Source organism: Gopherus flavomarginatus, assembly GCF_025201925.1.
Source record: "Gopherus flavomarginatus isolate rGopFla2 chromosome 11 unlocalized genomic scaffold, rGopFla2.mat.asm SUPER_11_unloc_1, whole genome shotgun sequence".
NCBI classification, from domain to species: Eukaryota; Metazoa; Chordata; order Testudines; family Testudinidae; genus Gopherus; species Gopherus flavomarginatus.
The window spans coordinates 442,653-470,493 of NW_026114602.1; the positions used below are offsets into that span (position 1 = coordinate 442,653).

General features: G+C 44.5%; 1 pseudogene; it reads left to right on the top strand.

Annotated features, from left to right (window-relative positions):
* Nucleotides 1-17,840: 17,840 nt before the first annotated feature.
* On the top strand, nucleotides 17,841-19,322 carry LOC127040861 (olfactory receptor 1509-like; annotated as a pseudogene).
* Nucleotides 19,323-27,841: the final 8,519 nt, after the last annotated feature.

The following is a 27,841-nucleotide window of genomic DNA, read 5'->3' on the forward strand; positions in this document are numbered from 1 at the left end:
AGATAACTTCTTTACAAGATATCACTGGTTCTCAGCATCAGCTAAAATGCACTAAAGCTCATTAAAAGGGTTGGACAAATATTTTCTGTCAAAACTTTTTTTGGATCAAAAACTAGGGGTTTTTAAAAAGCAGAAAAAAATCACGGACGTCTGCTTTCCTTCAAAATTTGTTGTGATTATTTTAATTGAAAAGCTGAAATTAGACTGCCAAAACCTGAAGATGGTTTGGGGTTTCAGAAGCGTGTGGCCAAATATTTGCTGTTTGCTGTGTTTGATTGTTTATAGAAACAATAAAAAATTCTGCTTAAAAAAATCCAAAACTTTTGAACCACCTCATCTTGTGACCAAATGCCTGAGCCTATCCAGTCAGAGAATTTTCCAGGTTTCTGATACTCTGCTGGCTTCCTTGACTCATATCTGTCTCCATAACTTTGGATTCGTTTAGCTTAGAACATAAGAACAGCCATACTGGGTCAAACCAAAGGTCCATCCAGCCCAGTATCTTGTCTACCAACAGTAGCCAAAGCCAAGTGCCCCAGAGGGAGTGAACCTAACAGGTAAAGATCAAGTGATCTGTCCCCTGCCATCCATCTCCACTCTCTGACAGAGGCTAGGGACACCATTCCTTACCCATCCCAACTAATAGTCATTAATGGACTTAATCTCCGTGCATTTATCTGTTTCCTAGACACTGGCTCCATAGGGTCCCTAACAAACTGGAGATGGTTACTGTGGGTTTGTCTTTAGTATAGCTTATGTACATACTCCACGAACTGAGCATTTGAGCTTGTTCCAGAATCTGGGATGAGCCTATGTTGTGAAAACTGACATGCTCAAAATAGCACATGCATGTGAATGGACACAGGATGCTAAAATTAAATTAACCCAGGGGTTCTCAAACTGGAGATCAGGACCTCTCAGGGAGTCACCAGGTTATTACTGGGGGTTGCGAGCTGTCAGCCTCCACCTCAACCCCCGCTTTGCCTCCAGCATTTATAATAGTGTCAAATATATAAAAAAATGTTTTCAATTTATAAGGGGGTGGTCACACTCAGAGATTTGCTGTATAAGAGGTGTCACCAGGACAAAAGTTTGAGAACCATTGAATTAACCCCTCTGAAGCCTCAGGGAATGCAGGGAAGGGAGGAGAGCTCGCCTTTGGCAGGGTTGGGAAGGAGGTAGGTGGTGTAGGATATTGCTCTTCTCACGTGATCTCTCCCCCGGTAGCTAATTTTAAATGAAGCTACCCTTCCCTGACATGACTCTTGCTATGGCACTGAAATTAAATATAGACTATAATTTGGTATTTGAGAAACAAAAGGGATGGTAGCCCTAATGGAAAGCTAACAGCTTGGCTCTTCCGCAAGCCTCAAACTGCTGAATGAGCTTTAGGGTAGGGAAGGCTGTGCCTCCCAAACAGCCTGGCTCTGCTCCCTATGTGACTCCCACCCACTTCTTGCCCCTCAACTGCCTGCCCCCCTCAGAATCCCCAATCCATCCTGCTCCTTGCCCCCTCACCGTCCCCCAGAGACCCCCCCCAACCACCATCTGGGACTCCACCCCTGCTCTCTGTCCCCTGACTGCCGTGACCCCTATCCAACCCCCCTCTGAGTGCTGACAGATCCCCAAAAATCCCACGATCCAACCCCACTGTTCTCTGTCCCCTGACCAGCCCCCCAGCCTCTGCCCCCTCCCTGTCCCCTGACTGTCCCCGGGACTCCTTGCCCTTTATCCAACTCCCCTAGCCCAGCCTCTTACCCCTGGCTCCCCCCTCACCCAGAGCCTCAGCGTGTCCTATCCAGGAGTGTCCCTGAACAGCGGTGCAGCGCTAACCCTAACCCTAACCAATTGGAGCTCACAGCCCCACCCCCTTACCACACGGCTCTGAGCAGGGCAGAGCTCAGGCCCCACCGGAGCCACGCTGCACCGCTGTTCATGGGTGCTCCTGGATATGATGCACTGAGTGAGGCTCCTGGAGAGGGGCGGAGGCAGGGTCGGGCCGGGGCCGGGGCGGGAGCCTCACCCATTCTCTTGGGGGCCCTTGTGGACCCTGGGGCCTAGGGCAAATTGCCCCACTTGTTTCCCCCCCCCCAGGCGGCCTTGAGTTTTACTCATCCCTTCGTAGTATGTTGGGGAAATGAAGTCAGTAATGACTCAGCAGATGACTTAATAGGTGACTAACATCCATTAAGTTTGACTCCAATGCCTCACTTTACATTTTGGAAGCTTTGTGCTGAAGAAACTGGTGGGGTTGAGTTATTCATTTGGCGGTATTTTGTTGTTTCTTCCCCTGCCCCCACATGTATATATTTTAATATAAACACTGATTTCTGTCTGTGTGACAAGAAACAGGGGAGGGGTGAAGGGAAAGCACCCTAACATCTATGCCCCTATTTCCTATTTCTTATTTCCCCAAAATTCCTATCTCTGACCATAGCACAATCTCACTCCTCACCCCTCCCAAGGGATACAAAATGGGTGGGACTGTAGATGTTCATTTCAGGTATATTTGGTCCTGCTAAGAAGGAGGAGGTGGGAATGGGGACACAGGCAAGGCTCTGTGGTTTCAGAGCTGGGAACAGAACACTGGGAAACAGACTCCAACTGCGTGTAGAGCTATGGATATGCTTGCTTGGAACTAACCCCAATAAACTTTGCATTGCCTGCACTTCAGACTTCTGGTCTTCTGCTTTCTGTCTGTGTGACAAGAACCAGAGGAAGGGTGAAGGGAAAGCCCTCTAACACTCCTATCTTCCCTCAGTTCAAAATCATACTGGGGCTTCGGTGTCTGGCCACACGGAGTGAGTCAGCGGTGGACATGCTCAGACCAAACAAAATTAATTAATTTATTACTGTAATAATTTAACTAACATAAGGTTTCCAGGGTGTTTTCAGTACAAAGTACATGAGATATATGCTACTAAACTTTCACAGCAATGTCTCGTGAGTCTAGAATGATCTCACAAGATCAGAGTCATGGATGGAATGGTGCCTCTCTTGTGGATGTGGTGGCTGGGAATATTTTAAGCCCTTAGATTGGGTGAGTGGGATTATTGTAATAAATCAATGTCTTTGGTGAGTGGGAATGGCCAGGTACACTGCCATAATGGATGGGAATGTCTTTGGTTGGTATCTATGCTAAATGAGAATGCACCAGACTTGGGGCTGAGGTAACTGAAGAAGAAGTCAAGTTCCCTCCATCCTTACTCTGAATCCTGGTGCTCAATCAGCTGCCAAATAATTTAGGGAGACTTTTTTTTTGGCAACACATTGTTTCATTCACAGAAAGAACTGGCTCCCTCTTCATGGCTATTTCCTACTCCTTCCCATAGCTTTCTTGAAGACGGCTTGCACATCCTTGTTCCTGAGGCTGTAGATCATTGGGTTCAACATGGTGTGACCATGGTGTAAAACACAGAGACCACTTTCCCAGTGTCCATGGAGTAGCTAGAGGAGGGGTGGAGGTAGGTGAAGAAACCTGGGCCATAAAACAGCAGGATGGTGAGGAAGTGGGAAACACAGGTTAAGAAGGTTTTGCATCTGCCCTGGGTTGAGCGGATTTTCATGATGGTGGATAGTATGTAAGTGTATGATGTGGAAATCAATAGGAAGCAACTTCCACCTACTACTCCACTGAGCAGAAAAACCAACACCTCATTAAAATAGGTGTCCATGCAGGCCAATTTGATCAAAGGAGGAATCTCACAGAAGAAGTGGTTGATTTTATTGGGACCACAGAAAGGTAGCCTGGCTATGAAGAACGTATGTAACATTGAGTAGACAAAACCACCTATCCATATAGCAATGGCAGAGCACAAAGAAGTCCTGTGGTTCATGATGGTTGCATAGTGCAAAGGCTGGCATATTGCCATGTAGCGGTCATAAGCCATCAGAGCAAGAAGAAAAGATTTAGATCCAGCAAAGGAGATGAGAAAATACGGCTGGGCCATGCAACTGGAGAAGGAAAGAGATTTAATCTTGGCAACCAATATCACTAGCATATTGGGGAGAGTGACAGAAGAGTATGAGATGTCTAAGAGAGACAAGTTGACCAGAAAAAAGTACATAGGAGTATGGAGAGTGGTATCCGTCCAGAGATAGCCAAGCAAATGGAGAGGTTGCTAGCCAAGGTCAGCAGGTAGATAATCAGGAAGCACGTGAAGAGTAACGGCTGCATTTCTGGGAACCTCGAGAGGCCCAGGAGTCTGAATTCTGTCACTGTGCTTTAATTGTCCCTGTTTGTCACTTTGCCTGCATGCAGCAACAAATAAGGTGAATATACTCAGTTGAAAACAACATGTGGATAATACAAGATGGTGGAACGAAGAGAAGGTATATGTATGCTAAACATATGCTCCACCATCTCTTCGTTTTCAGACCACATTCTATAGTTCAGGGAACATTTCTGTCTATCAAGCTCTTTCGAACATAAGTAAGCCTTAAGCACTGATGTTTATTATTAATTATTATTATTATTACTTACTAGATATATTCCCATGTAACAACCTAAATAATAACACTTGATGCTCAATATTTATTCTGGCTGCACAGTGCTAATTTACATCAATCCATCATGGAAATTCAGCAGCTACCCAAAGTTTATATTCTATGTTTCAATTTTTTTCCATCTTAACGACAGATTCTTTTAAAATAAAGGTTTAAAGCTTCTGTGAAAATGGTAACTTCTTATCAGGGCTGGTGGAAATTTTTCTGCCCAAAAAAATGTACAAGCACATGCTGGAATCCATCTTGATTCAGGAGAGAAAGTGCATGCCTAAAGTTAAACAAATGTTTTGGTGTTTTCCTCAGTATGGATGGATGAATTCCTGATTCCCCGGGCAATCTGGGCAGCAGTGACCCTGAGATGGTTGAGTTCAAGATCCTCACAAAGGGAAGAAAGGAGAGTAGCAAAATATGGACCCTGGACTTCAGAAAAAAAGACTTTGACTCCCTTAGGGAACTGTTGGGCAGGATCCCCTGGGTGGCTAATATAAGGGGGAAAGGAGTCCAGGAAAGCTGGCTGTATTTTAAAGAAGCCTCATTGAAGGTGCAGGAACAATATGACAGATGTTTTCGAAAAAGATGAAGTATTCAGTGCTTTTTTTGCCATGGTCTTCACAGACAAGGTCAGCTTAGACACTGTTGTCCTGGGCAACACTGGATGGAGAGGAAGTGAGCAGCCCTCAGTGGTGAAAGAACAGGTTAAGGACTATTTAGAAAAGCTGGACATATACAAGTTCATGGGTTCAGATCTAATACATCTGAGAGTGCTGAGGGAATTGGCTGATGTGATTGCAGAGCCATTGCTCATCATCTTTGAAAACTCGTGATGATCGAGGGAAGGTCCTAGACACTTAGAAAAAGGCAAATATTATGCCCATATTTAAAAAAAGGAAGACGGAGAACCCAGGAAACTACAGCTTCACCTCAGTCCATGGACCAGATCCTCATGGAAACCATTTTGAAGCACTTGGAGGAGAGGAAGATGATCAGAAACAGTCAACATGGATTCACCAAGAGCAAGTCATGCCTGACCAACCTGATTGCCTTCTATGATGAGATAACTGGCTCTGTGGATATGGGGAAAGAAGTGGATGTGATATATCTTAACTTTAGCAAAGCTTTCGATACAGTCTCCTACAATATTCTTGCCAGCAAGTTAAAAAAGAATGAATTGGATGAATGGACAAAGATATAGATAGAAAACTGATTAGATTGCCGGGCTCAATGAGTAGTAATGAATGGCTTGATATCTAGTTGGCAGCCGGTATCAAGCAGAGTGCCCCAGGGGTTGGTCCTGGGGCCAGTTTTGTTCAACATCTTTATTAATTATCTGGTTGATGGGATGGATTGCAGCCTCAGAAATTTCGCAGACGACACTGAGCTGGTGAAGAGGTAGATACGCTGGAGGATAGGGATAGGGTCCAGAGTGACCTAGACAAATTGGAGGATTGGGCCAAAAGAAATCTGATAAGGTTCAAAGAAGACAAATGCAGACTCCTGTACTTAGAATGGAAGAATTCCATGCACTGCTACAGACTGAGGACCAACTGACTAAGCAGCAGTTCTGCAGAAAAGGACTTGGGGATGTGCCCTTGTTTCCAAGAAGGCTAAAGGCATATTGCGCTGCATTAGTAGGAGCATTGCCAGCAGATCAAGGGAAGTAATTATGCCCCTCTCTTTGGCAGAGGTGAAGCCACATCTGGAACATTGCATCCAGTTTTGGGCCCCCCACTTCAGAAAGGATGTGGACAAATTGGAGAGAGTTCACCAGAGGGCAACAAAAATGATTAGGGTGTTGGGACACATTACTTACGAGGAAAGGCTGAGGGAATCAAGCTTGTTTAGTCTGCAGAAGAGAAGAGTGAGGGAGGATTTGATATCAGCCTTCAGCTACCTGAAGGGGGGTTCCAAAGTGGATGGAGCTCAGCTGTTCTCAGTGGTGGCAGATCACAAACACGGAACAATGGTCTCAAGCTGCAGTAGGAGAGGTCAGGTTGGATATTAGGAAGCACTATTTCACTAGGAGGGTGGTGAAGCATTGTTATGGGTTACCTAGGGGTGTGGTGGAATCTCCATCCTTTGAGGTTTTTAAGGCCTGTCTTGACAAAACCCTGGCTGGGAAGATTTAGTTGGTGTTGGTGCTGCTTTGAGCAGGGGGTTCAACTAGATGACCCCTTGAGGTCTCTTCCAACCCTAATCTTCTATGATTCCTTTAGTTCCCTTCAAAAATTTCTCAGCATTGGTACCTCACTTTGCCATCTGTACAATGGGATTTACCATTTCACACCTTGCAGAAATAAATCTAAACGTTAATTGAAATTCTAAAGCAAAGCTTGTTTTGTCTTTGAAATTCAAATTTTTAAAAATATTTTTCATATGAAGGTGGAACAATTTTAATCCCTTCCTATGTGAAAATTGTTTCCATCTTACTTTTGAGAAAGAGAGATTTATTTCTTCCTTGTTCTTTTAAAAATGTTTTTAAAATCCTTTCACATGCACAGCATATTTTTAATTACACTGAAAATGTAAAAAAATGGAAAATCACGCCAAAAAGACAAAGAAATGAATTAACAAAAATCTTTCAAATTATGCATTTCCTCACAGTGTTTTCTATTTTTTAATAAGATCTAATTAATTCATAAAATATTTTAAATATGTTCAGATAAATCAATGGGAAAATCAAACAGATTTTTCAGAGTTTGTAAAGCAAAGCACCTATGTGTCTTTGCATGACTGGGTTCTTAAATACATAATCTCTGCAAAATTATGAACTGCACTTCTACTCCTTCAAATCTATTATTTTTCATCCCACATTGTACTTTTTTTGTCAATGAAACTATAAAATGAAATATTAACTACTGTCTGTTCTTTTCACAAAGAAAGGATAGACACTGTTCTGCACCTAGGTGTTTTCATGCTGGGTGTCACGTATTTCGATATTAAACAAATTGTTTCTTTCTGACGTGCACTTACCTACAAGCTCCATTCACCATGCTCTTTCCATGAGGCAGCAGATCTCCAGAAGAAAACAGACCTTGAAAAATTCAGTTTCTGAAAACCTTCTGCTGGTTGTCCATTCTCCCAAGTCTTGGAGATGTTCTAATTGGTCTCCTCACCTTTCTGATGATACAGATTGCTGCAGGATACTTGTTCTGCTTAATCTGCAAAAAGTTGATCCAAGGAGCATTTATAAATTATAGACCCACAGACGCAAGTGATGGTTAAGACTCCCTTGAGTGTCTTGCCCATTCTCTTAACTCAGTAGAAGGATTGTTTCTTACAGAATCCTCATGTGCTTTCTCCTATTTAATTTTAAATGGCAACAACCTTGATCATGTAACTTTCTAAGGTTTCTCAGTGGGCATTGTTAAAAAGTTAGTGGCATTTCACCATCAAGGCCTTGAGCTTTCCTTTCATTGAAGTCTGCAGCATAACTTCCAGGGCTTTGAACCTGAGAAGGAACACACCTGGGGTTGTGGTTAAAATAGTGGAGTGAAGCTCAGAAAACCTTACCTCAAATTCTATCCATCTGAAGCAGATCCTCTTTGTGTTTTTGAACAAGTCACTTAGGCAGATTTGTAAAGGTATTTAGGCACCTAGTGGGATTTCAGAAGTAACTAGGTGCCAAACACCCATTGGAACTAATGAGTTTTAGGCACCCAGATGCTATTGAAAATCCCTCCAAGTACCCAAATACCTTCTGTGCCTTGGTTTACCCATCTTTAAAATGGAGACAATCATCTTTCCTTTCTTTCCTATTTATTTGGACTGGTATTTTTTAAGGATCCTAAGGGAGTTAAGCACTCAGCTCTTTTTACAGTTATATGTTCTATCTTAACCACAAGTAATAAGCTGAGTGAAGGAATTTCTTGGTGAAAAGTTCTAGTTTGTGCTTTGAAGATGGTCAGAAGTAGATGATTTTAATGATTCCTTCTGACCCCAAAATTTATGCATCCACAAAATCTAATTTATTTTCAATAGCAGTTTGACACTTAACTGCCCTAAGAGTCTTTGATAAATCGTAGATTAGGTGGTTTTTGGAGTATATAAAATATGTATATACAATGACTAGGAGAATGGACTCCTGACCTCATCTGGGACTTTTAAGTGTATATAATAAAGAATAAATGTTTCTTTCACTAGATGTTTATTTCTCTGTCAGCAGATCTATATCTGTGCCAACAGATGGTGGCTACATTATTTTTGCTATCTGGGGAAATTTCCTTAGGCTAAAGTTTCCAGATATAAAGATCTACAGTTAAGCATCCAGGTGCTTAAGTAACTCACAACGTTACTCAGTCACCTAAATCCTTGTTTTAGCCTTCACTGCAAATCAAAACTCTGGCCAAAAACTTGGTACCTATGTTTTCAGGGTCAAATTTCCCTAGGCATCTCTATTTCTGCCACTGGGTATGGGCAGTCCTGGCTCACTCTAGGAGTTCAGACACTTAACTCCCACATAAGACCCAATATGATAGGTGAACTGTCATAAGATAGGCAGGCAAAGACCTGTTTAGTGTGCAGGACCTGATCCAATAGGCATGCTCAGTATAAAGTATTAAATAAAGTTTTCATTTTAACAGCATCTCTTGTTCCTTTTCCCTTTAGCTGAAGAAAGCTTATAGAAGAAAAAAACACCTGTTGTTTGACAGTCTCGCAGATGGTATCAAAGATGGTAATAACTGTCCTTTTCGGTAAAATAAAAGAAGTTGGTTGAGATGAGCTGGAGGTATTTTTATTGCTGCTCTGTTAATGTCCTTTCATTGCAGCCAACCTGTGGGATTCAGCTGGAGCTGGTTGAGGTGTTGGACTTATCTGTGTCCCTTTCTCTGGCCTGGTCTGGTGCAGACATCTCTCAGGATGAGGATAAAGGAAGCCCAACTTCCTGGAAGATGACAGGGGTGGCAACTATGATGATGACGCTTGCTCCAGTAGCCTGCGTCCATTCTTCCTTACCCCCATCTTCTTTAAGGACTCACAAAGGGGAGCAATGGGTGGAATAGCCCATCCTGTTATTATTTTGTCCACCAATTAGATCTAATATCCAACACACCAAATTTGGCTCACTAATTTCTGGTTCCATATCTCTTGTTTTCAGCAAGCATGATTTCAGCAGTCCGTGACTTATATCAACAAGAGCTTTTTGTTTAGACTAATTCAGTCTTTCTGTCTCCCTCTAAAACCTTCTCTCACGAGAGTTTGTTATTATAGGTTATTGTGACATCTTATGAACTTTCATATAATTTTTACAGTTATGGTCAAAGCTAGGGTAAATTTTTAGCCCCAGTTATCATAACAAGGTTCAACTCCCTGTTCTCCCTGAAAGGAAGAACAAAGATCTGAGCCAAGGTCTCTCACACCTTTCAGGATAGTGTGCTAACCACTGAGATATGGGATATTCCAATGGACATCTCTCCTGTTGAAGCTGTTTCACTGTGCGCTAAATAATTGAAGAGTCACTGGGCCAGAAAGAGACTGTCAATATGGATGATTTGATAGCTTGGTGGTTTGGGCCTCCATCTCTGAGGTGGGAGAACTGGAGTCTAGTCTTGTTTTCCTTCTTCAGTGACAGTGAAGCAGCTTCAACCATAGAGACTGAGGGAGGTCTACATTAGAATATTACACAGGTCAGTGGTTTGGCCACACTTCCAAGAGTTGGGACACCCCTGTATAAATACTTTCTCCCCTCAGGCATAGGGGGACTGTGACACCCTGGCACCCCCACATTCACCATTGTCATATAATTATGATATGTTTTGTACAAAAGATGCCTTCTGAGGTATCATTCTAAAAGTCTTGATTTGTTGAACATAAATATCCTGTTGGATTGTATGTGCTGTCATTGTACGTGAAGTTATGAAGTTTTGTGTGTTACTGAAAGATGTTGTGAAGTTGGAAACACCCACCACTAGCCTTTCAGATACAACTGTGCTAATGGACCAGCAACAAAGACAATGGACCATGGAAGAGTTTATTCTCACCTGTGGATGCTTCAGTCAGCCTATTGACAATGCCTGCATGACTCATTGGCAGCAGGCAAGGGCATGTGATGAGATCATATGATACTGAACTCCATTTTGGTATCTATATTTTCCCATAAACTGGGCTGGGAAATTGGCTTGAAACCAAGGGATTTCTTCCATATAGAATAAACTATAAAGGGGGGAAGTGACATCATCACAGCAGCCCACTCCCCACACAAGAGAACACTTGGAAACACCTGAGAAACCATGACTGGACTTGGTGAAGTACTGGTGCCAGGCTAAAGGGTTTTTCTAGCCTGTGTATGGAAGCTTGATGGACTGTTGTACTACCTAACAGGGAGAGACATTGCTTGATTCACATCATCATTTTTGCATGCACTTGTGGGATCATAGGTCTGGATGATTTTGAGGGTGCTGTTTCGGTTCAATCAGAGATAAAGCACCCCGATACACGATGACTTCAAATGGCATGAGACAATTTTCAAAGACCATTCCTTGAAATCGATTACTTTCTGATCGATAGACGACGCATCATGCAGGATATTTCAGTAGTGCCATCATTCAATATCGGTAGCGATCACCGCCTACTGAGAGTGAGACTAATGTTCTTTGTGAAGGTGGAGAAAAAGGTGCTGTGTATGGCGAATAGAAGGCACCAACTGGTAGCTTTCGATGAGGCAATCCTGAAGGAAAAGATTTCTAAGGAAGATGGAGTCTCCTGGATGACTGTGATTACAATTCTAATATGTATTCATTATCTACTGCCCTGTTTTCATTTGTTATGCTTATATTTTTGTTTCTGTTTTAACAGCAACTTTCACTTCCCCTCTGAGACAAGATGAGGCTTTTGACCAATGTTTTCTTCTTTCAAAAATGGGAAATGGTGGCTTTTTTGGCAACCGAGTAAACCTTTCTTAACAACTCCTAGTTTTGATACACTGGAGTGTGCAGCTCCCACCCCCCCCTTCGCCCCCCATCCATAGCTCTGCTTTACCACGTTATATCCGAATGTGTGTTATATTGGGTCTCATTATATCAGAGTAGAGGTGTATATATTAAAAACAATAAAAGAACCCAAGTTTATGTTATAAGCTTATTAGAGATCACCCCGACTCCATCAGGGACTCTGGCTGGAGCAATCCTTCCAAACTCCATCCAAGGGGTTTCCTTGTGGATTCAAGTTCATCACAGCTTCAGCTCAGAACAAGCTCCTAGGAATATGAAGCATCAGTAGGCCCAGTCCTTCCAACTTTACCCTAAGAATTGGGGCCCTCCATGGACCATGGGTCCTGTCCATTTGCTGGATCAGGAAGAAGGCCCTGAGCCAGTTTAAAACCAGGCTATTTATCCAAAAATCCTCTTTGTCTGCTGGTCTCTGGAGAATCCAATTTGAACTAGTGTATGTGAACCTCTCTGGGGATGGCGTCCAAGGGCTGAGAACAGAGGAATTACATGAGATCCTGGAAGAGTAACACACAAATCCACCACAGCATACACACTACTGTATTTTAATGCAATGGAAGATATTAAAGCTAAGTCAATAAGCGTTTGTCTTAATTACATAGGGTTTGTCTAGCACATTGCGAGATAGTGTTGGTCTGTCACAGCAACACAATGGCTGATGGCATCCAGTGAAGGCCATTGCAAGGCCAGGCCCATTAGAGGGGATGACTGGAACAACTCACACATGCCTGGGATTTTCAAGGAGCCAAAGGAAATTAGGTGTCCAAATTCAATGTAATCCCTTATGATTCCTTGAAATTCCCAGCCAAAATTAGCACTGGCCACTCTCAGTTCCCCTGGGCACCTTGGAAAATCCAGCAGTCAGAAAAGCAAGTGTTAAATAATGTCCTGATGCCATTGTGTAAATTGGCGGGACCACAAAGTGCTGCCTTTTATTTTTCCTGGTGGGTGCTCCAACCCCACTCTGCCCCAAGACCCTCCCTCAACTCCACCCCTTACCTTGAGGCCCTGCCCTTGATCCACCTCTTTCCACCCCCCGCAAGGACCCACCCTGTTTGTTCACTTGTTTTTTTGTTGTTGTTCAGTTATTTTTCTCACCACATATTTTACTCAGACATCTGACACACACAGGGAAGGAAATCTGCCTCTGTTAAAGATTCATTGCTTCACGCCCCTTCTGTTGCGTAACAGACCAATGCCAACACATTGCTGTATAACTCAAAAGTCTGACATACACTTTGGAGAAAAGATCTCTGATTTAAAGATTCAGCCACCCAACTCTTTGGATTTTGACCTTCATCAGCATGAAGAATTCTTAAAGTAGGAGTGAAATATTACTTAAGATTGGATACAGACATGTGCTAAAGTGAAATTCCTCTGCTTTTGCATCTCAAATGTTGTTATTAATATTTGTATTACAATAACAGTAAGAAACCCCAACTAACCAAAAGTTCCCGGCCGGTTGTATTATTAGTCCCATTTCAGAGATGGAACAATGAGACAGAGAAATTAGATCAACTCTACCTCCCCACCCACTAGGCCACATTTCCCTCCCATGAGTCCAGATTTCTAGTCCCTGTCTCCAGCACTAAGGACTGTTATAGGACAGGCAGTACTTATGTTTCAGGAAACATAACTCTTTGGGTCTGATTCCTCTTGACACTTTAATAATTCTTTTCTATTCTATTCAAGTTCTCCTTACGGAATAAGAGTCAGGACTCCTGGGTTCTACCTCCACCCCCACAGCTGTGGGGTGGGAGAAGAGCAGGATCTAGTGGGTTAGAAGAAGGGGGCTGGGAGCTGAGATTCCTGGGTTTTATGCACAGCTATTGGAGAAGAGTGTAGCCTAGTGGGTTAGAGCAGGGGCCTGTGATTCAAGATGCCTCAGTTCTCCTTCTTGGGTCAATGCCCTCGCATCTGATCAATGCAAAGATGTCTTGCTCCTCTATTAAGCATAATACAATCTAGCTTAAAAACCCTAGTGAACTGTGGGGTGTGTTATTGTTTGTGATCAGCATTTCTAAACTGAGTGCTGGTGTGCAAACCTTCGGGGGAGTCCAGCCCTGCATGCCAATCTCACCCATGTGAAACAGCTCAGCCAGCACATCAGCCTCGGGAGAGAGACAATTTGACTTGTGCTGTTCTGAAGATCTTCTGCCTGCACATCAGTGGAAAGAGCTCATGGCTGCTTCTTCCATCGGGATATTACCAGATCCACTGGCATACAATGGGTTAAATCCCCTCCTCTCTTCACTCAGCCTGCTTACCTCTGGAGAAGCTAAGAGCAACTAGATTGCAGGGTAGACCCTCATACAAACCCATCTATGTCTCGCCATACCCTTCTCTCGCGCTCGCTCACTCTCTCTCCTTGTATTTCAGGCATGTTTTCCAAACATTGATCATTCTCACGGCTCTTCTCTGAACCCCCTCCAATTTTCTCAAGTTGTTGGCACCAGAACTGGACACCATATTCCAGTAGCGGCCGCATCTGTGCCAAATACACAGGTAAAATTTTTGTCATATATAGTTGCTTTTTAGTGAAGAAGTTATTTTTTTAAAGTTGCTTGTGCTTCCCCTGTAAGCCAGACTCTTATTTTATCACAACTGTGGGCTTCTGTTTCAATTGTGAGCTTGTGGTCTTTTGGACATTTAGTAAAATATTCTTAAACAATACCCTGTGATCAGTCACATTTTTTTCTGTTCATTCTTTCTCCCAGCTGATTTGACTTATGATTATTTTCAGCATTGTGAAACTGGCCTTTTTAAAGCATGATAGATAGATAGATAGATAGATTATATGGATTGATCGATCACTGGTCTGGATTTTATTCTGTTTGCACATTGTAAATTGGCTCTTTTAAAGCACAATACATAGATAGATAGATTAGATTGATCGATCGATCGTTGGTTTGGATTTTATTCTATTTGCACATTGTAAATGTGATCAAGCTATAATCACTTGTGCCTAAGCTACCACTAATTTTTAGTTCCATGATCGGTTCTTACTTATCTGTCAAGATGAGGTTCAGTACAGAATTTCCCTGTGTTAGATGCAACACTTTTTAAGTTAGAAAATTGTCATCTGTAATATTTAGAAATTTCAAGGATGCTTTAGTACTGACAAAAGGAGACACCTCCACCTCATAAGAACATAAGAACTGCTCTACCGGGTCAGAACAAAGGTCCATCTCGGCCAGTATCTGTCTACCGACAGTGGCCAGTGCCACGTACCCCAGAGGGAGTGATCCTAAGAGGCAATGATCAAGTGATCTCTCTCCTGCCATCCATCTCCATCCTCTGACAAACAGAGGCTAGGGACACCATTCCTTACCCATCCTGGCTAGTAGTCATTTATGGACTTAACCACCATGAATTTATCCAATTCTCTTTTAAACACTGTTATAGTCCTAGCCTTCACAACTTCCTCAGGTAGGGATTTCCACAAGTTGACTGTGCGCTGCATGAAGAAGAACTTCCTCTTATTTGTTTAAAATCTGCTGCCTATTAATTTCATTTGGTGACTCTTAGTCCTTGTATTATGGGAATAAGTAAATAACTTTTTCTTATCCACTTTCTCCACATTAGTCATGATTTTATATACCTCTATCATATGCCCCCTTAGTCTCCTCTTTTCCAAGCTGAAGAGTCCTAGCCTCTTTAATTTTTCCTCATATGGGACCCTCTCCAAACCCCTAATAATTTTAGTTGCCCTTTTCTGAACTTTTTCTAGTGCCAGCATATTTTTTTTGAGGTGAGGAGACCACATCTGTACACAGTATTCAGGATGTGGGCGTACCATTGATTTATATAAGGGCAATAAGATATTCTCAGTCTTATTCTCTATCCCCTTTTTAATGATTCCTAACATCCTGTTTGCTTTTTTGACCACCTCTGCACACTACGTGGACATCTTCAGAGAACTATCCATGATGACTAGTTGTAGCTAAATTAGCCCCCAGCATTATGTATGTATTTTTTGGGTTATTTTTTTCCAGTGTACATTACTTTACATTTATCCACATTAAATTTCATTTGCCAGTTTGTTGCCTAATCACTTAGTTTTGTGAGATCTTTTTGAAGTTCTTCACAGTCTGCTTTGGTCTTAACTAACTTGAGCAGTTTAGTATCGTCTGCAAACTTTGCCACCTCACTGTTTACCCTTTCTCCAGATCATTTATGAATAAATTGAATAGGATTGGTCCTAAGACTGACCCTTGGGGAACACCACTAGTTACCTCTCTCCATTCTGAGAATTTACCATTAATTCCTACTCTTTGTTCCCTGTCTTTTAACCAGTTCTCAATCTAGGACCTTCCCTTTTATCCCATGACAGCCTAATTTATGTAAGAGCCTTTGCTGAGGAACCTAGTCAAAGGTTTTCTGGAAATCTAAGTAGACTATGTCCACTGGATCCTCCTTGTCCACATGTTTGTTGACCCTTTCAAAGAACTCTAATAGATTAGTAAGACATGATTTCCCTTTACAGAAACCATGTTGACTATTGCTCAATAGTTTATGTTTTTCCTTGTGTCTGACAATTTTATTCTTAACTATTGTTTCAACTAATTTGCCTGGTACCGATGTTAGACTTACTGCTCTGTAATTGCTGGGATCACCTCTAGAGCTCTTTTTAAATATTGGCGTTACAGTTAGCTAACTTCCAGTCATTGGGTACCAAAGCTGATTTAAAGGACAGGTTACAAATCTTAGTTAATAATTCTGCAACTTCATATTTGAGTTCTTTCAGAGCTCTTGGGTGAATGCCATCTGGTCCCGGTGACTTGTTAATGTTGAGTTTATCAATTAATTCCAGAACCTCCTCTAGTGACACTTCAATCTGTGACAGTTCCTCATATTTGTCACCTACAAAAGCCAGCTCAGGTTTGGGAATCTCCCTAACATCCTCAGCCGTGAAGACTGAAGTAAAGAATCCATTTAGTTTCTCCGCAATGACTTTATCGTCTTTAAGCAAACCTTTTGTATCTCGATCATCAAGGGGCCCCTCTGGTTGTTTAGCAAGCTTCCTGCTTCTGATGGACATAAAAAACATTTTGTTATTACTTTGGAGTTTTTGGCTAGCCGTTCTTCAAACTCCTCTTTGGCTTTTCTTATTACACTCTTGCACTTAATTTGGCAGTGTTTAAGTTCCTTTCTGTTTGCCTCACTAGGATTTGACTTCCACTTTTTAAAGGAAGTCTTTTTATCTCTCACTGCTTCTTTTACATGGTGGTTAAGCCACTGTGGCTCTCTTTTAGTTCTTTTACTGTGTTTCTTAATTGGGATATACATTGCAGCTGGGCCTCTATTATGGTGTTTTTAAAAAACACCCATGCAGCTTGCAGAGATTTCACTTTAGTCACTGTACCTTTTAACTTTTGTTTAACTAACCCCCTCATTTTTGCATAATTCCCCCTTTTGAAATTAAATGCCACAGAGTTGGGCTGTTGAGATGTTCTTCAACAGGGATATTGAATGCTACTGTGTTATAGTCACTATTTCCAAGTGGTCCTGTTATAGTTACCTCTTGGACCAGCTCCTGCGCTCCACCCAGGACTAAATCGAGAGTTGTCTCTCCCCTTGTGGGTTCCTGTACCAGCTGCTCCATGAAGAAGTCATTTAAAATATTGAGAAATTTTATTTCTGCATTTCATCCTGAAGTGAAATGTTCCCAGTCAATATGGGGATAATTGAAATTCTCCACTATTATTGGGTTCGTAATTTTGATAGCCTCTCTAATTTCCCTTAGCATTTCATCGTCACTGTTACTGTCCTGGTCACTTGGTCAATAATAGAACCCTAATGTTATATTTTTATTAGATCATGAAATTTCTATCCACAGCGATTCTATGGAACGTGGATTCTCTTAAGATTTTTACTTCATTTGAATCTATATTTTCTTTCACATATACTGCCACTCCCCCTTCTCCCGCGCACGACCTGTTTTGTCCTTCTGATATATTTTGTACCCTGGAATGATTGTGTCCCATTGACTGCTCTCAATCCACCAGGTTTCTGTGATGCCTATTATATCAATATCCTCCTTTATCACAAGGCATTCTAGTTCATCCATCTTATTATTTAGACCATAGCTTATGTTACTCCAATTGAAATCTTCAGTGATTTCACAGGGTTTTTTTTTCTCTACAGATCATTGATAGTTGTTCATTATTGATAGCTGCAATGATAGCATTAAGGAGCTGTTCATCTATCGAACAATCTGTCAGTGTTGGTGGCTATTTGCTCTTCTGCAACTTCAGGGTTGACTAAGCCCTGGTATTAATTAATGTAGGATAGTAAATGCTTTCATTACTAAAGCATTCATCCCAAAAAGCAAAATCTTTATCTGTATTGCAAAATTCTGCAGTGGAAAGAAATTGCCATCTCAGCACCATGGATTCAGCAAATTTCACTGTGTAAGATACCAAACTTGGCTGTGTGTGCATATACATTTGTATTAAAAGGGTGAAGGTGAAGTTTAAATGCAGGAAGTAAGGAAAATAGTGTATGAATGAATGGATGGTTGCAGATGGATGGATGGATAGATATATACAGATGAACGAATGAATATATGTAGATGGATGAATGGATAGATAACTGGGTAGATGTGGGTGGATGGATGGAATGATGGAAGTATGCAGAATGAAAGATGCATGAAGGATCTCTCTACCCATCAATCAATTCCTTTATCTATCCTCTATCTCTCTAAGCACCATCTCTCTGTCTAAGCTCTGACTTTCTGCCACTGTCTAGTTCTCTTCATCTCTAGGTTGTCACACTGTCGCACCCCTGAGGTGTCTGGGGCTCTTACCAAAGGCTGGCTAGTTGGTTCTCTAGCAAAGGCCGAGGGAGTTGTCTGTCCTGCCAGACCCTGTAGACCTCATGGCTGGGCCAACAGGGAGACCGGCCAACACCCAATAGCCTCGGCATTTTGCTCTTTTCTCTGTGCAGATCCTAGCAACACAGGTGCAGTGGGTGAGATGGTCTTGCTGGGCCTCTCATAGCCCTGGGTCCTTAGCCTGGCTTTGGCCAGCCTGCTCCTCCTCTCCTATGCAGCCGTGCTGCTGGGGAACCTGTCCATCATTCTGACCACGCTGAGCCACGCCTGGCCACATCCCCCATGTACTATCTTTTAGGCAACCTCTCCCTGGTGGACCTGTGCTACACTTTGGTCACCACCCCCTGATGGCCTTGGGACTGCTCTCTGGCCATGCCACCATCCCCTTGGGCCAGTGTCTGGGCCAACTCTTCTTCCTGCACTTCTTGGGCTGCACCGAGATATTCCTCCTCACCGCCATGGCCTACGATCTCTATGTGGCCATCGGCCAGCCCTAGCCCTACACGACCATCATGGGCTGCCGCACCTGCGCCAGGCTGGTGGATGGCTCCTGGATGGGGGCCCTGGTCCACTCTTTTGTACAGACACTATTGGCCGCATATTGCCCTACTGTGGCCCCAACCGCATCGACCACTATTTCTGTGATGTGGCCCCCATGCTACTCGTGGCCTGCACTGACACGTCCCTAATGGAGTTCCTAGTGGTGTCCGACACCGGGCCATCTCCCTGGGCTGCTTCCTGGTGTTGCTGGTCTCCTGCGGGGTCATCCTGGCCGCCCTGTGGCGCGGCTCTGCTAAGGGCCAGCGCAAGGCCCTGTCCACCTGCATGGCCCATTTGATGGTGGTGGCCATCTTTTTCGGACCCTGCATCTTCATCTACACTCGACCCTTCCCACCATCCCAGCTGACAAGGTGATGTCGCTGTTGGTCACTGTGGTGACACCCACGCTCAACCCACTGATCTATACCCTGAGGAACACGGAGATAAAGGGAACCATGAGGCGACTGTGGGGCAGGCAGGTGAGAGCAGAGAAGTGACTCAATGGTCTCTATGGGTGGTTTGCCACTTTGCTGTTGTTTTGCAGTTTAGTGCCATGGCCTTAAAGCTTCATGCACCTGCTGGGGTAAAGCCAGCTCTGGGGTGAGGCAACCAGGTAAGAGCTGTGCAACAATGCTGCACAGGGTTGGCTCACTCAGTGCTGGGATGGAGACAGCTGTGGGGCTGGGAAGCTGGTTAACAGCCACACAGCAACACCACTTGGGGATGGCTCACTGAAAGCTGAGATGCAGCTAACTCTGGGGTGGGGCAGCTGGGTAACATCCACACAGAACACCACATGGGGATGGCTCACCTGAAGCTGCAATGCAGCCAGCTCTGGGATGGGGCAACTGGACAACAGTGACCATGTGGAAAGTGGCTATACAGCAATTTAAGACGGGAAATGCAGATAGACTTAGGCTCATCTCCTCAGAGGCATGGAGGTGCCTAATTCCCATTGGTTTCAGTTAGGCACTTAAGTACCTTTGAGAGTATGGCCTCAGTTACCAATTGGCACTCTGCGGAGCTTTGTGAATGAATAAATGATAACAAGAATTCTGTTTTCTGCATTTTCTCCTCCTGCTGCTGACCATAAAGAAAACAGACTTTATAGAGGACATTGGATCTAACTTAATGCCCCTCCAAAGCAATCACCAGATGGTCTCTGATGACTCCAGCACAGCTCCCTTTAGCACCCTGAGGTGGCTCTGGAGTCAGTGCTCATTCTGAGGAGAGGTCGCCCCTACTGAGCTCTCTGCCCTGCTCCCTGCAGCACAGCACCCCTAGATCCTAGCATAGCTGCAATGCCCCATTACCCTGCTAGGGGGCGCTCTGCTGCAGGAAGCAGGATTGGGGGTCAGTAGGGGGCACTCTGCCCATGCTGCCCCAATACCCCAGCATGGTGCTCAGGGTAGAGGGGAAAGAGGGCACTGTGCTGCAGGGAGTGGGGTGGCAGGCTAGGATATAGAGCAATAACTTCCCAACCAAACAGAGACATCACTCTGGATCCGAGCACAAGGCAGCTGGGACCCAGGTACTCTGTACATAACAAGGAGGAGCTGACCAACTGGCTAAATGGCCTGGAACTGGGACAAAACCTTGGTGATCCCAGGTGACCTCATTAAACAGGTGTTCCTGAGTTTAGGGCTGCTGGGTTCTGTCCCTAGCTCTGGGAGAGAAGTGCACCAGACTGGGTTAGAATGGCAGGAGTCAGGACTCCTGGGTTCTATCCCTGGCTCTGGAAAGGGAGTAGGAATTAGTGGTTACAGCAGGGATGGGAGGAAGGGGAGCCAGGACTCCTGAGTTCTATCCCTAGGTCTGTGAGGGAGTAGGGGCTGACAGGTCAGAGTGGGCAGGGGTGGGAGTCAGAATTCCTCCAAGGTTCTATTCCTGGGTCTTCCATTGACTCATTGAGTGGCAATGTCATTTCCCTGCTTGTGCCTCAGTTTCCCCACCTTTAAAACAGCTTTGGAAATACCCATCTTGCCCTAGGTAGAAGGTGCAGTGTTGTTGTAGATTTTCAAAGCTTTGGATGCCCCTTCAAATTAATGGAAACTGGATGCTTATATATCTAAGTACCTTTGAAGATTTTAGCTATGAATGTAGAATCATAGTATTATGCTGGCTGCCAGCATATGCATCCATAACATGGACATCATCTGAGCTTGAGCTTGGCCTGCAGCACCTTTGCATGACCCACTCCTACTTCAGCTAAAGGAGCAATTCCCTCAGGAAATAGTAATCATAGGCTTTTATCCTCCATGTGCACCAGCCATTGGAAAGGGACAAGCTACACAGCTGGCTAAGGAGATACATTTTCTGTAATCTGATTTGCAAGTGCAGATACTCTAGCCATGCTCAGTAATATGAGTGTGCAAATTTCCACACTCAGATGTGTGTGTATGTGTATCCATTTATTAATCTTAAAAAGTATTGAAATAAACTATTTACAGTACATCTTACTTTACACACTGGCATGTTTCAAATAAAGCCCTGCTAAAACCCACCCTCCAAAAGCCTGTACAGAGATAAATAAGACAGGGGACTGAGAGATGGATGGAAGCAGGGATAGATACACATAAGTCATGAACATTTTTGCACCATTCCCATTAAATTGTTTTTAACTTGCCCCATCCTACCCAGCACCCTCGAACTAGCTCCAAACTCTTCCATCATGAAAAACCCAAAACACTGATGGGTCCTAAACAGAGCTGGGCAAAAGAAATTTGGCAACTGGTAAATTCACTGAAAAATGCACTTTTTTGGGCACCAAAACTATACAACCAGAGAAGGAGCCATCTCCTTTCTAAGTGGTAGGATACTCAGCTCCTTTTCTGGCTATTTTGTGAATGTTGTCTAAGTTCTGGAGGGTTGGTGGGGAGGGGCAGAAATTGTCCAAAACTATTCACCGTTTTGTGTTAAATGCACATATCATGCATTTTTCAGGAGGAGAAAGGATATGAAGATAGTGGAGGGTCCCGGAGCCCGAGTTAAAACATCAACACCAGGGGTGAGAAAACTTTTTGGGCCAAGCGCCACATCTGGGTGGGAAATTGTATGCAGGGCCAGGGTAAGGAGCGTGGGCTGTGGGAGGGGGTGTGGTGTGCAGGAAGGGGCTCAGGGCAAGGGATTTGGGCACAGGAGGGGTGTGGGGTGTATGAGGGGGCTCAGGGAAGGCGGTTGGGGTGCAAGAGAGGTGTGGAGTGCAGGAAGGGGATCAGGGCAGGAGTGTGGACTGTGGGAGGGGGCTCAGGGCAGGGGTTGGGGTGCACAGGGATGCAGGGTGTATGAGGAGGCTCAAGGAAGGGAGTTGGGGTGTAGGAGTGGTGTAAGGTGCATGAGCGGTTCCGGCTCTGGCCCAGTACCATTTACCTAAGGTGGCTTCGGGGGGGGCAGCAGCGCGCCCCGGGGCCAGGGCAGGATCCCTGCACGCCTGCCCTGTCCCCGGTCCCGCACCATTCCAGGCCTATGGAAACTGCGGGGGGCAGTGCCTGGAGGCAAGGGTGACGCACAGGGAGCCCTCTGGCCCCTGCTTGGGGGCCACTTCTGAGAGCGGCGCCACGCTACTGGCACCACGGGGGGCAATCCCACCAGCTGGATCCAAAGCCCTGAGGGGCTGGATCCAGCCCACAGGCCATAGTTTGCCCACCCCTGCTACATAGTAATTTTATAGCCTTGCCCAAGTCAGCTCACATGGGCCAGCTATGGTGTTTTATTGCAGTGTACGTAAAATCATAGAAGATTAGGATTGGAAGAGACCTCAGGAGGTTATCTAGTCCAACGCTCTGCTCAAAGCAGGACCAACAACAACTAAATCATCCCAGCCAGGGCTTTGTCAAGCCTGACCTTAAAAACCTCTAAGGATGGAGATTCCACCATCTCCCTAAGAAACCCATTCCAGTGTTTCACCACCCTCCTAGTGAAATAGTGTTTCCTAATATCGAATCTAGAACTCCCCCACCGCAACTTGAGACCATTACTTCTTGTTCTGTCATCTGACACCACTGAGAATAGCCAAGCTCCATCCTCTTTGGACCGCCACTTCAGGTAGTTGAAGGCTGCTATCAAATCACATACCTAGAGAAAGCACCACTTCCAAAAATCTCATTGACCAGGGTATGATGGGAAACTCATATTTAAATCCTTTCTCCCCATCAGGCAGAGAGAGAAATTGAACTCAGGTCTCCCACATCAGTGGCCTAACCACCCCTCTAACCCATATAAAGGCAGTAACTGCTGTCCCCAACAGCTACTTTACATATCAGGCCCTTTAGAAACACCTGGAGACAACATGTTTCAGATTGAATTAAACATTTCATTCAACCCATACTAAAAAATTTTCAGTTTGCCAAAATTTGTTTTTGAATTTTCAAATCTGGTTCTATTTAAACTAAGTTTTGTTTTGTTTTAAAAAAATGTCCTGGCTCTCATATTTGGAACTGCCATTATTCACCCAGCTCATGTGAAACATTTGCATGGATACTTGTGGGGAAAAAATCATCTTTTCCCCCTAACACCCTGTCAAGGTTCCTTCACCACTCTGAACTTTAGGGTACAAATGTGGGAACCTGCATGCACACTTTTAAGCTTAATTACTAACTTAGATCTGGTACACTGCCACCATCCAGAAGTCAGTGTCTGGAGCACTTCCTGTCCCCCCCAAAACTCTCCCCTCCCTGGGTGGCCTTGAGGGACTTTATCAGTTCCCTGGTGAACACAGAACCAAACCCCTTGGATCTAAAAACAAGGAGAAATTAATCATCCCTCCTCCTTTCCCCCCACCAGTCCCTGGTGAGTCCAGATCCAATCCCCTTGGATCTTAAAACAAGGAAAAATCAATCAGATTCTTAAAAGAAAGCTTTTAATTAAAGAAAGAAAAGATAAAAAAATCTCTGTAAAATCAGGATGGAAAATGCTTTACAGGGTATTCAGTTCATATAGACCAGAGGGACCCCCCGTAGCCTTAGGTTCAAAGTTACAGCAAACAGAGGTAAAATCCTTCCAGCAAAAGGAAATATTTACAGGTTGAGGAAACAAAAATAAGACTAACACACCTTGCCTGGCTAGTTACTTACAAGTTTGAAAAAGGAAAGACTGATTCAGAAAGATTTGGAGAGCCTGGATTGATGTCCCGTCCCTCTCAGTCCCGAGAGCCAACAACAACAACAACAAAGAGCACAAACAAAAGACTTCCCTCCACCAAGATTTGAAAGTATCTTGTCCCCCGATTGGTCCTCTTGTCAGGTGTCAGCCAGGTTTACTGAGCTTCTTAAGCCTTTACAGGTAAAAGAGACATTAACCCTTAACTATCTGTTTATGACATGCCCTCCAAATCTCAGACAGTGTGGAACCACACTGGCGGTGATTTCTTCCTAGAACTTTAGAATAAACAGTTTAATAAAACACAGGCACCTTTACATATACTACTAATTATGTAAAACTACAAGATTTTCCACATTTAAAGGACAATTTTTAACCAGTTGTTTCTGGGAAATTTTCACTGGAGAGAGCATCAGCTACGTTGTTAGAAGCCCCTGAAATGTGCTGAATTTCAAAACCGAAATCTTGGAGAGTTAAACTCCATCGAAGCAGTTTATTGTTGTTTTCCTGCAGTATGAAGCCACTTTAGCACAGCATGGTCGGTTTGAAGTTGGAAACGCCGTACCCAAATGTATGGGCGTACCTTTTCCAGGGCATACACAATGGTGCATCATTCCTTTTCACTGATTGACCAGTGGCTTTCCCTCTCAGACAGTTTCTTGCTGAGAAACACGACAAGATGAAATTCTTGATTCGGTCCTTCTTGCATTAAAACTGCTCCTGCACCACGCTCAGACACATCTGTGGTTACTAGGAATGGCTTGTTAAAGTCTGGGGCCCTTAGCACAGGGTCAGAAATGAGTGTTGCCTTAAGCTGGGTAAAGACTTTATGACACTCATCAGTCCACTTAACTGCATTTGGCTGTGTTTTTCTGGTCAGGTCTGTTAGTGGGGCAGCGATTTGGCTGTACTGTGGTACAAAACGCTTGTAATATCCGGCCAAGCCTAAGAAGGATTGGACTTGTTTCTTTGACTTTGTGACAGGCCACTTTTGGCCTGTAGGGGATTTATCGTTCCTTGCCCACCTGGTGTCCAAGGTAAGTCACTCTGTTTTGGCCTATTTGACAAGTTTTAGCCTTAACAATTAGTCCTGCCTGCCTGATGCACTCAAAGAATTTTTCCAGGTGTTCCAGGTGTTCTGCTCATGAATCAGAAAAAATGGCCACATCATCGAGGCAAGCAACTGCAGATTCTCCCAATCCTGCTAGGAGACCATCTACATATCTTTGGAAGGTGGCGGGTACATTTAGCAGCCCAAAAGGAAGCACATTAAATTCATACACCCTTGCATGGGTGATGAAGGCTGACCTTTCTTTGGCGGGTTCATCTAGAGGTACTTGCCAGTACCTCTTGGTTAAGTCTATTGTAGAGATGAACTAGGCACGTCCCAATTTCTCCAATAGCTCATCAGTGCATGGCATTGAATAGTTGTCGTGACAAGTTACAGCATCAAGCTTATGGTAGTCCATGCAAAAGCGTATTTCCCCATCGGGTTTGGGAACTAGAACCACGAGAGATGCCCTTGCACTGTTAGAGGGGCGGATTATACCCATCTGTAGCATGTTTTGGATTTCCCATTCTATAGCAGCTTGGGCATGAGGAGACACCCGGTAGGGTGGGGTTCTAAGTGGGTGAGCACTACCTGTGTCAATGGAGTGGTATGCCCGCTCAGTCCGTCCTGGGGTGGCTGAGAACATTGGGGCTAAACTAGTGCACAGCTCCTTGATCTGTTGCCGCTGCAGAAGTTCCAGGGTTGTGGAGAGGTTCACCTCCTCCATGCCACCGTCACTTTTTCCTTTGTAGTAGACACCTTCAGGCCACTCAGCGTCCTCTCCTTCCTGGGTGATAAACTGACAAACCTTTAAATCTCTGGAATAAAAGGGCTTGAGAGAGTTAACATGATACACTTTAGGCTTTAGGGTTGAGGTGGGGAGGGCTATGAGATAGTTAACAGCTCCTAGGCGCTCTTGGACCGTGAATGGCCCTTCCCATGATGCTTCCATCTTATGGGCCTGTAGCGCCTTTAAGACCATAACCTGGTCCCCTACTTTGAAGGAACGCTCTCTGGTATGTTTATCATACCAGGCCTTTTGCTCTTCCTGAGCATCCTTTAGGTTTTCTTTAGCAAGGGCTAAAGAGTGTCGGAGGGTGCTTTGTAGGTTGCTTACAAAGTCTAGAATGTTAGTTCCTGGAGAAGGTGTAAACCCCTCCCATTGCTGCTTCAACTGTAACGGCCCCTTAACCTCATGGCCATACACAAGTTCGAATGGTGAAAACCCTAAACTGGGATGTGGTACAGCCCTGTAGGCAAAAAGCAACTGTTGCAACACTAGGTCCCAATCATTGGAGTGTTCATTTACGAATTTACGTATCATGGCCCCCAAAGTTCCATTAAACCTCTCCACTAGGCCATTGGTTTGATGGTGGTAAGGGGTGGCAACCAAGTGATTCACCCCATGAGCTTCCCACAGATTTTTCATGGTCCCTGCCAGGAAATTAGTTCCCGAATCTGTAAGGATGTCGGAGGGCCAGCCTACCCTTGCAAAAATGTATGCTAAGGCCTGGCACACACTTTTAGCCCTGGTGTTGCTTAGAGCTACTGCTTCCGGCCATCAGGTAGCAAAATCCATGAAAGTCAGTATGTACTGCTTTCCTCTGGGGGTCTTTTTTGGGAAAGGACCCAGAATATCAACAGCTACTAGCTGAAATGGGACCTCAATTATGGGGAGTGGCTGGAGAGGGGCCTTGACCTGGTCTTGGGACTTCCCCACCACTTGGCATACCTCACAAGACCAGACATAATTAGCAACGTCTTTGCCCATTCCCTCCCAGTGGAAAGACTTCTCCAAACGGTCTTCGGTTCTATTCACCCCAGAATGGTCACTGGGATGATCATGAGCTAAGTTCAAGAGCTTTACCCAGTACTTAGTTGGAACTGCCAACTGTCTTTGAGGACGCCAGTCTTCCTGGTGTCCACCAGAAAGAGTCTTCTTGCATAAAAGTGCTTGTTCTACAACAAACCGGGATTGATTGGAAGAGCTGAGAGGCGGTGAGGTGCTCCGTGCTGCTTCCCAAGCTTTCTGAAGGCTGTCATCTGCTTCCTGCTCAGCCTGGAACTGTTCCCTTGAGGCCAGAGACATCAGTTCTTCCTTAGACTGTGGACTTGGGCTTGGTCCCTGAGGAAGCAATATAGGTGATGGGGTGGTTTTCGCTGATTGTAAACTGCTTTCTGCTAGTGCACTATGTGACATTTCAGGCTCTGGTTGAGCCTCTTGGGTAGGGATATCTGCTGCTTCTGCCAGTTCAGGTCCGCTGGTGCCCTCTGGCGTTGGAATAGTAGATGGGTTTGCAAGCGCTGGCATCAGTGCTGGCAATGGTTCTGGTGCTGGTTGTTTTTCCAGTTCCGGTTCTAGGACTGGATGCACTATGGCTGTTGCAGTTGTTGACAGGGGATCCGGTTACACCACCTCTGTCTGGGTCTCTGGTAACACAGATGGGGACCTTGTGGACGGCTCAGGAACAGGGATGGATCTGGAAGCTTGCCTAGCTTGGCTGTGTGTAACCATCCCCACCCTCTTGGCCAACTTCACCTGGTTGGTCATGTCTTCCCCCAGTAGCATAGAGATGGGTTAATTGTCATAGACTGCAAAAGTCCACATTCCTGACCAGCCCTTGTACTGGACAGGCAATTCAGCTGTAGGCAAGTTTAAAAATTTTGACATGAATGGGTGAATTGTCACTTGGGCCTCTGGGTTGATGAATTTGGGGTCCACTGAGGATTGGTGGATAGCTGACACTTGTGCCCCCATGTCTCTCCACGCGATAACCTTCTTTCAGCCCACTCTCAAGGTTTCCTTTCGCTCTGAGGGTATTTGAGAGGCATCTGGGCCTGGGGATCTTTGATGTGATGGTGGTGTAA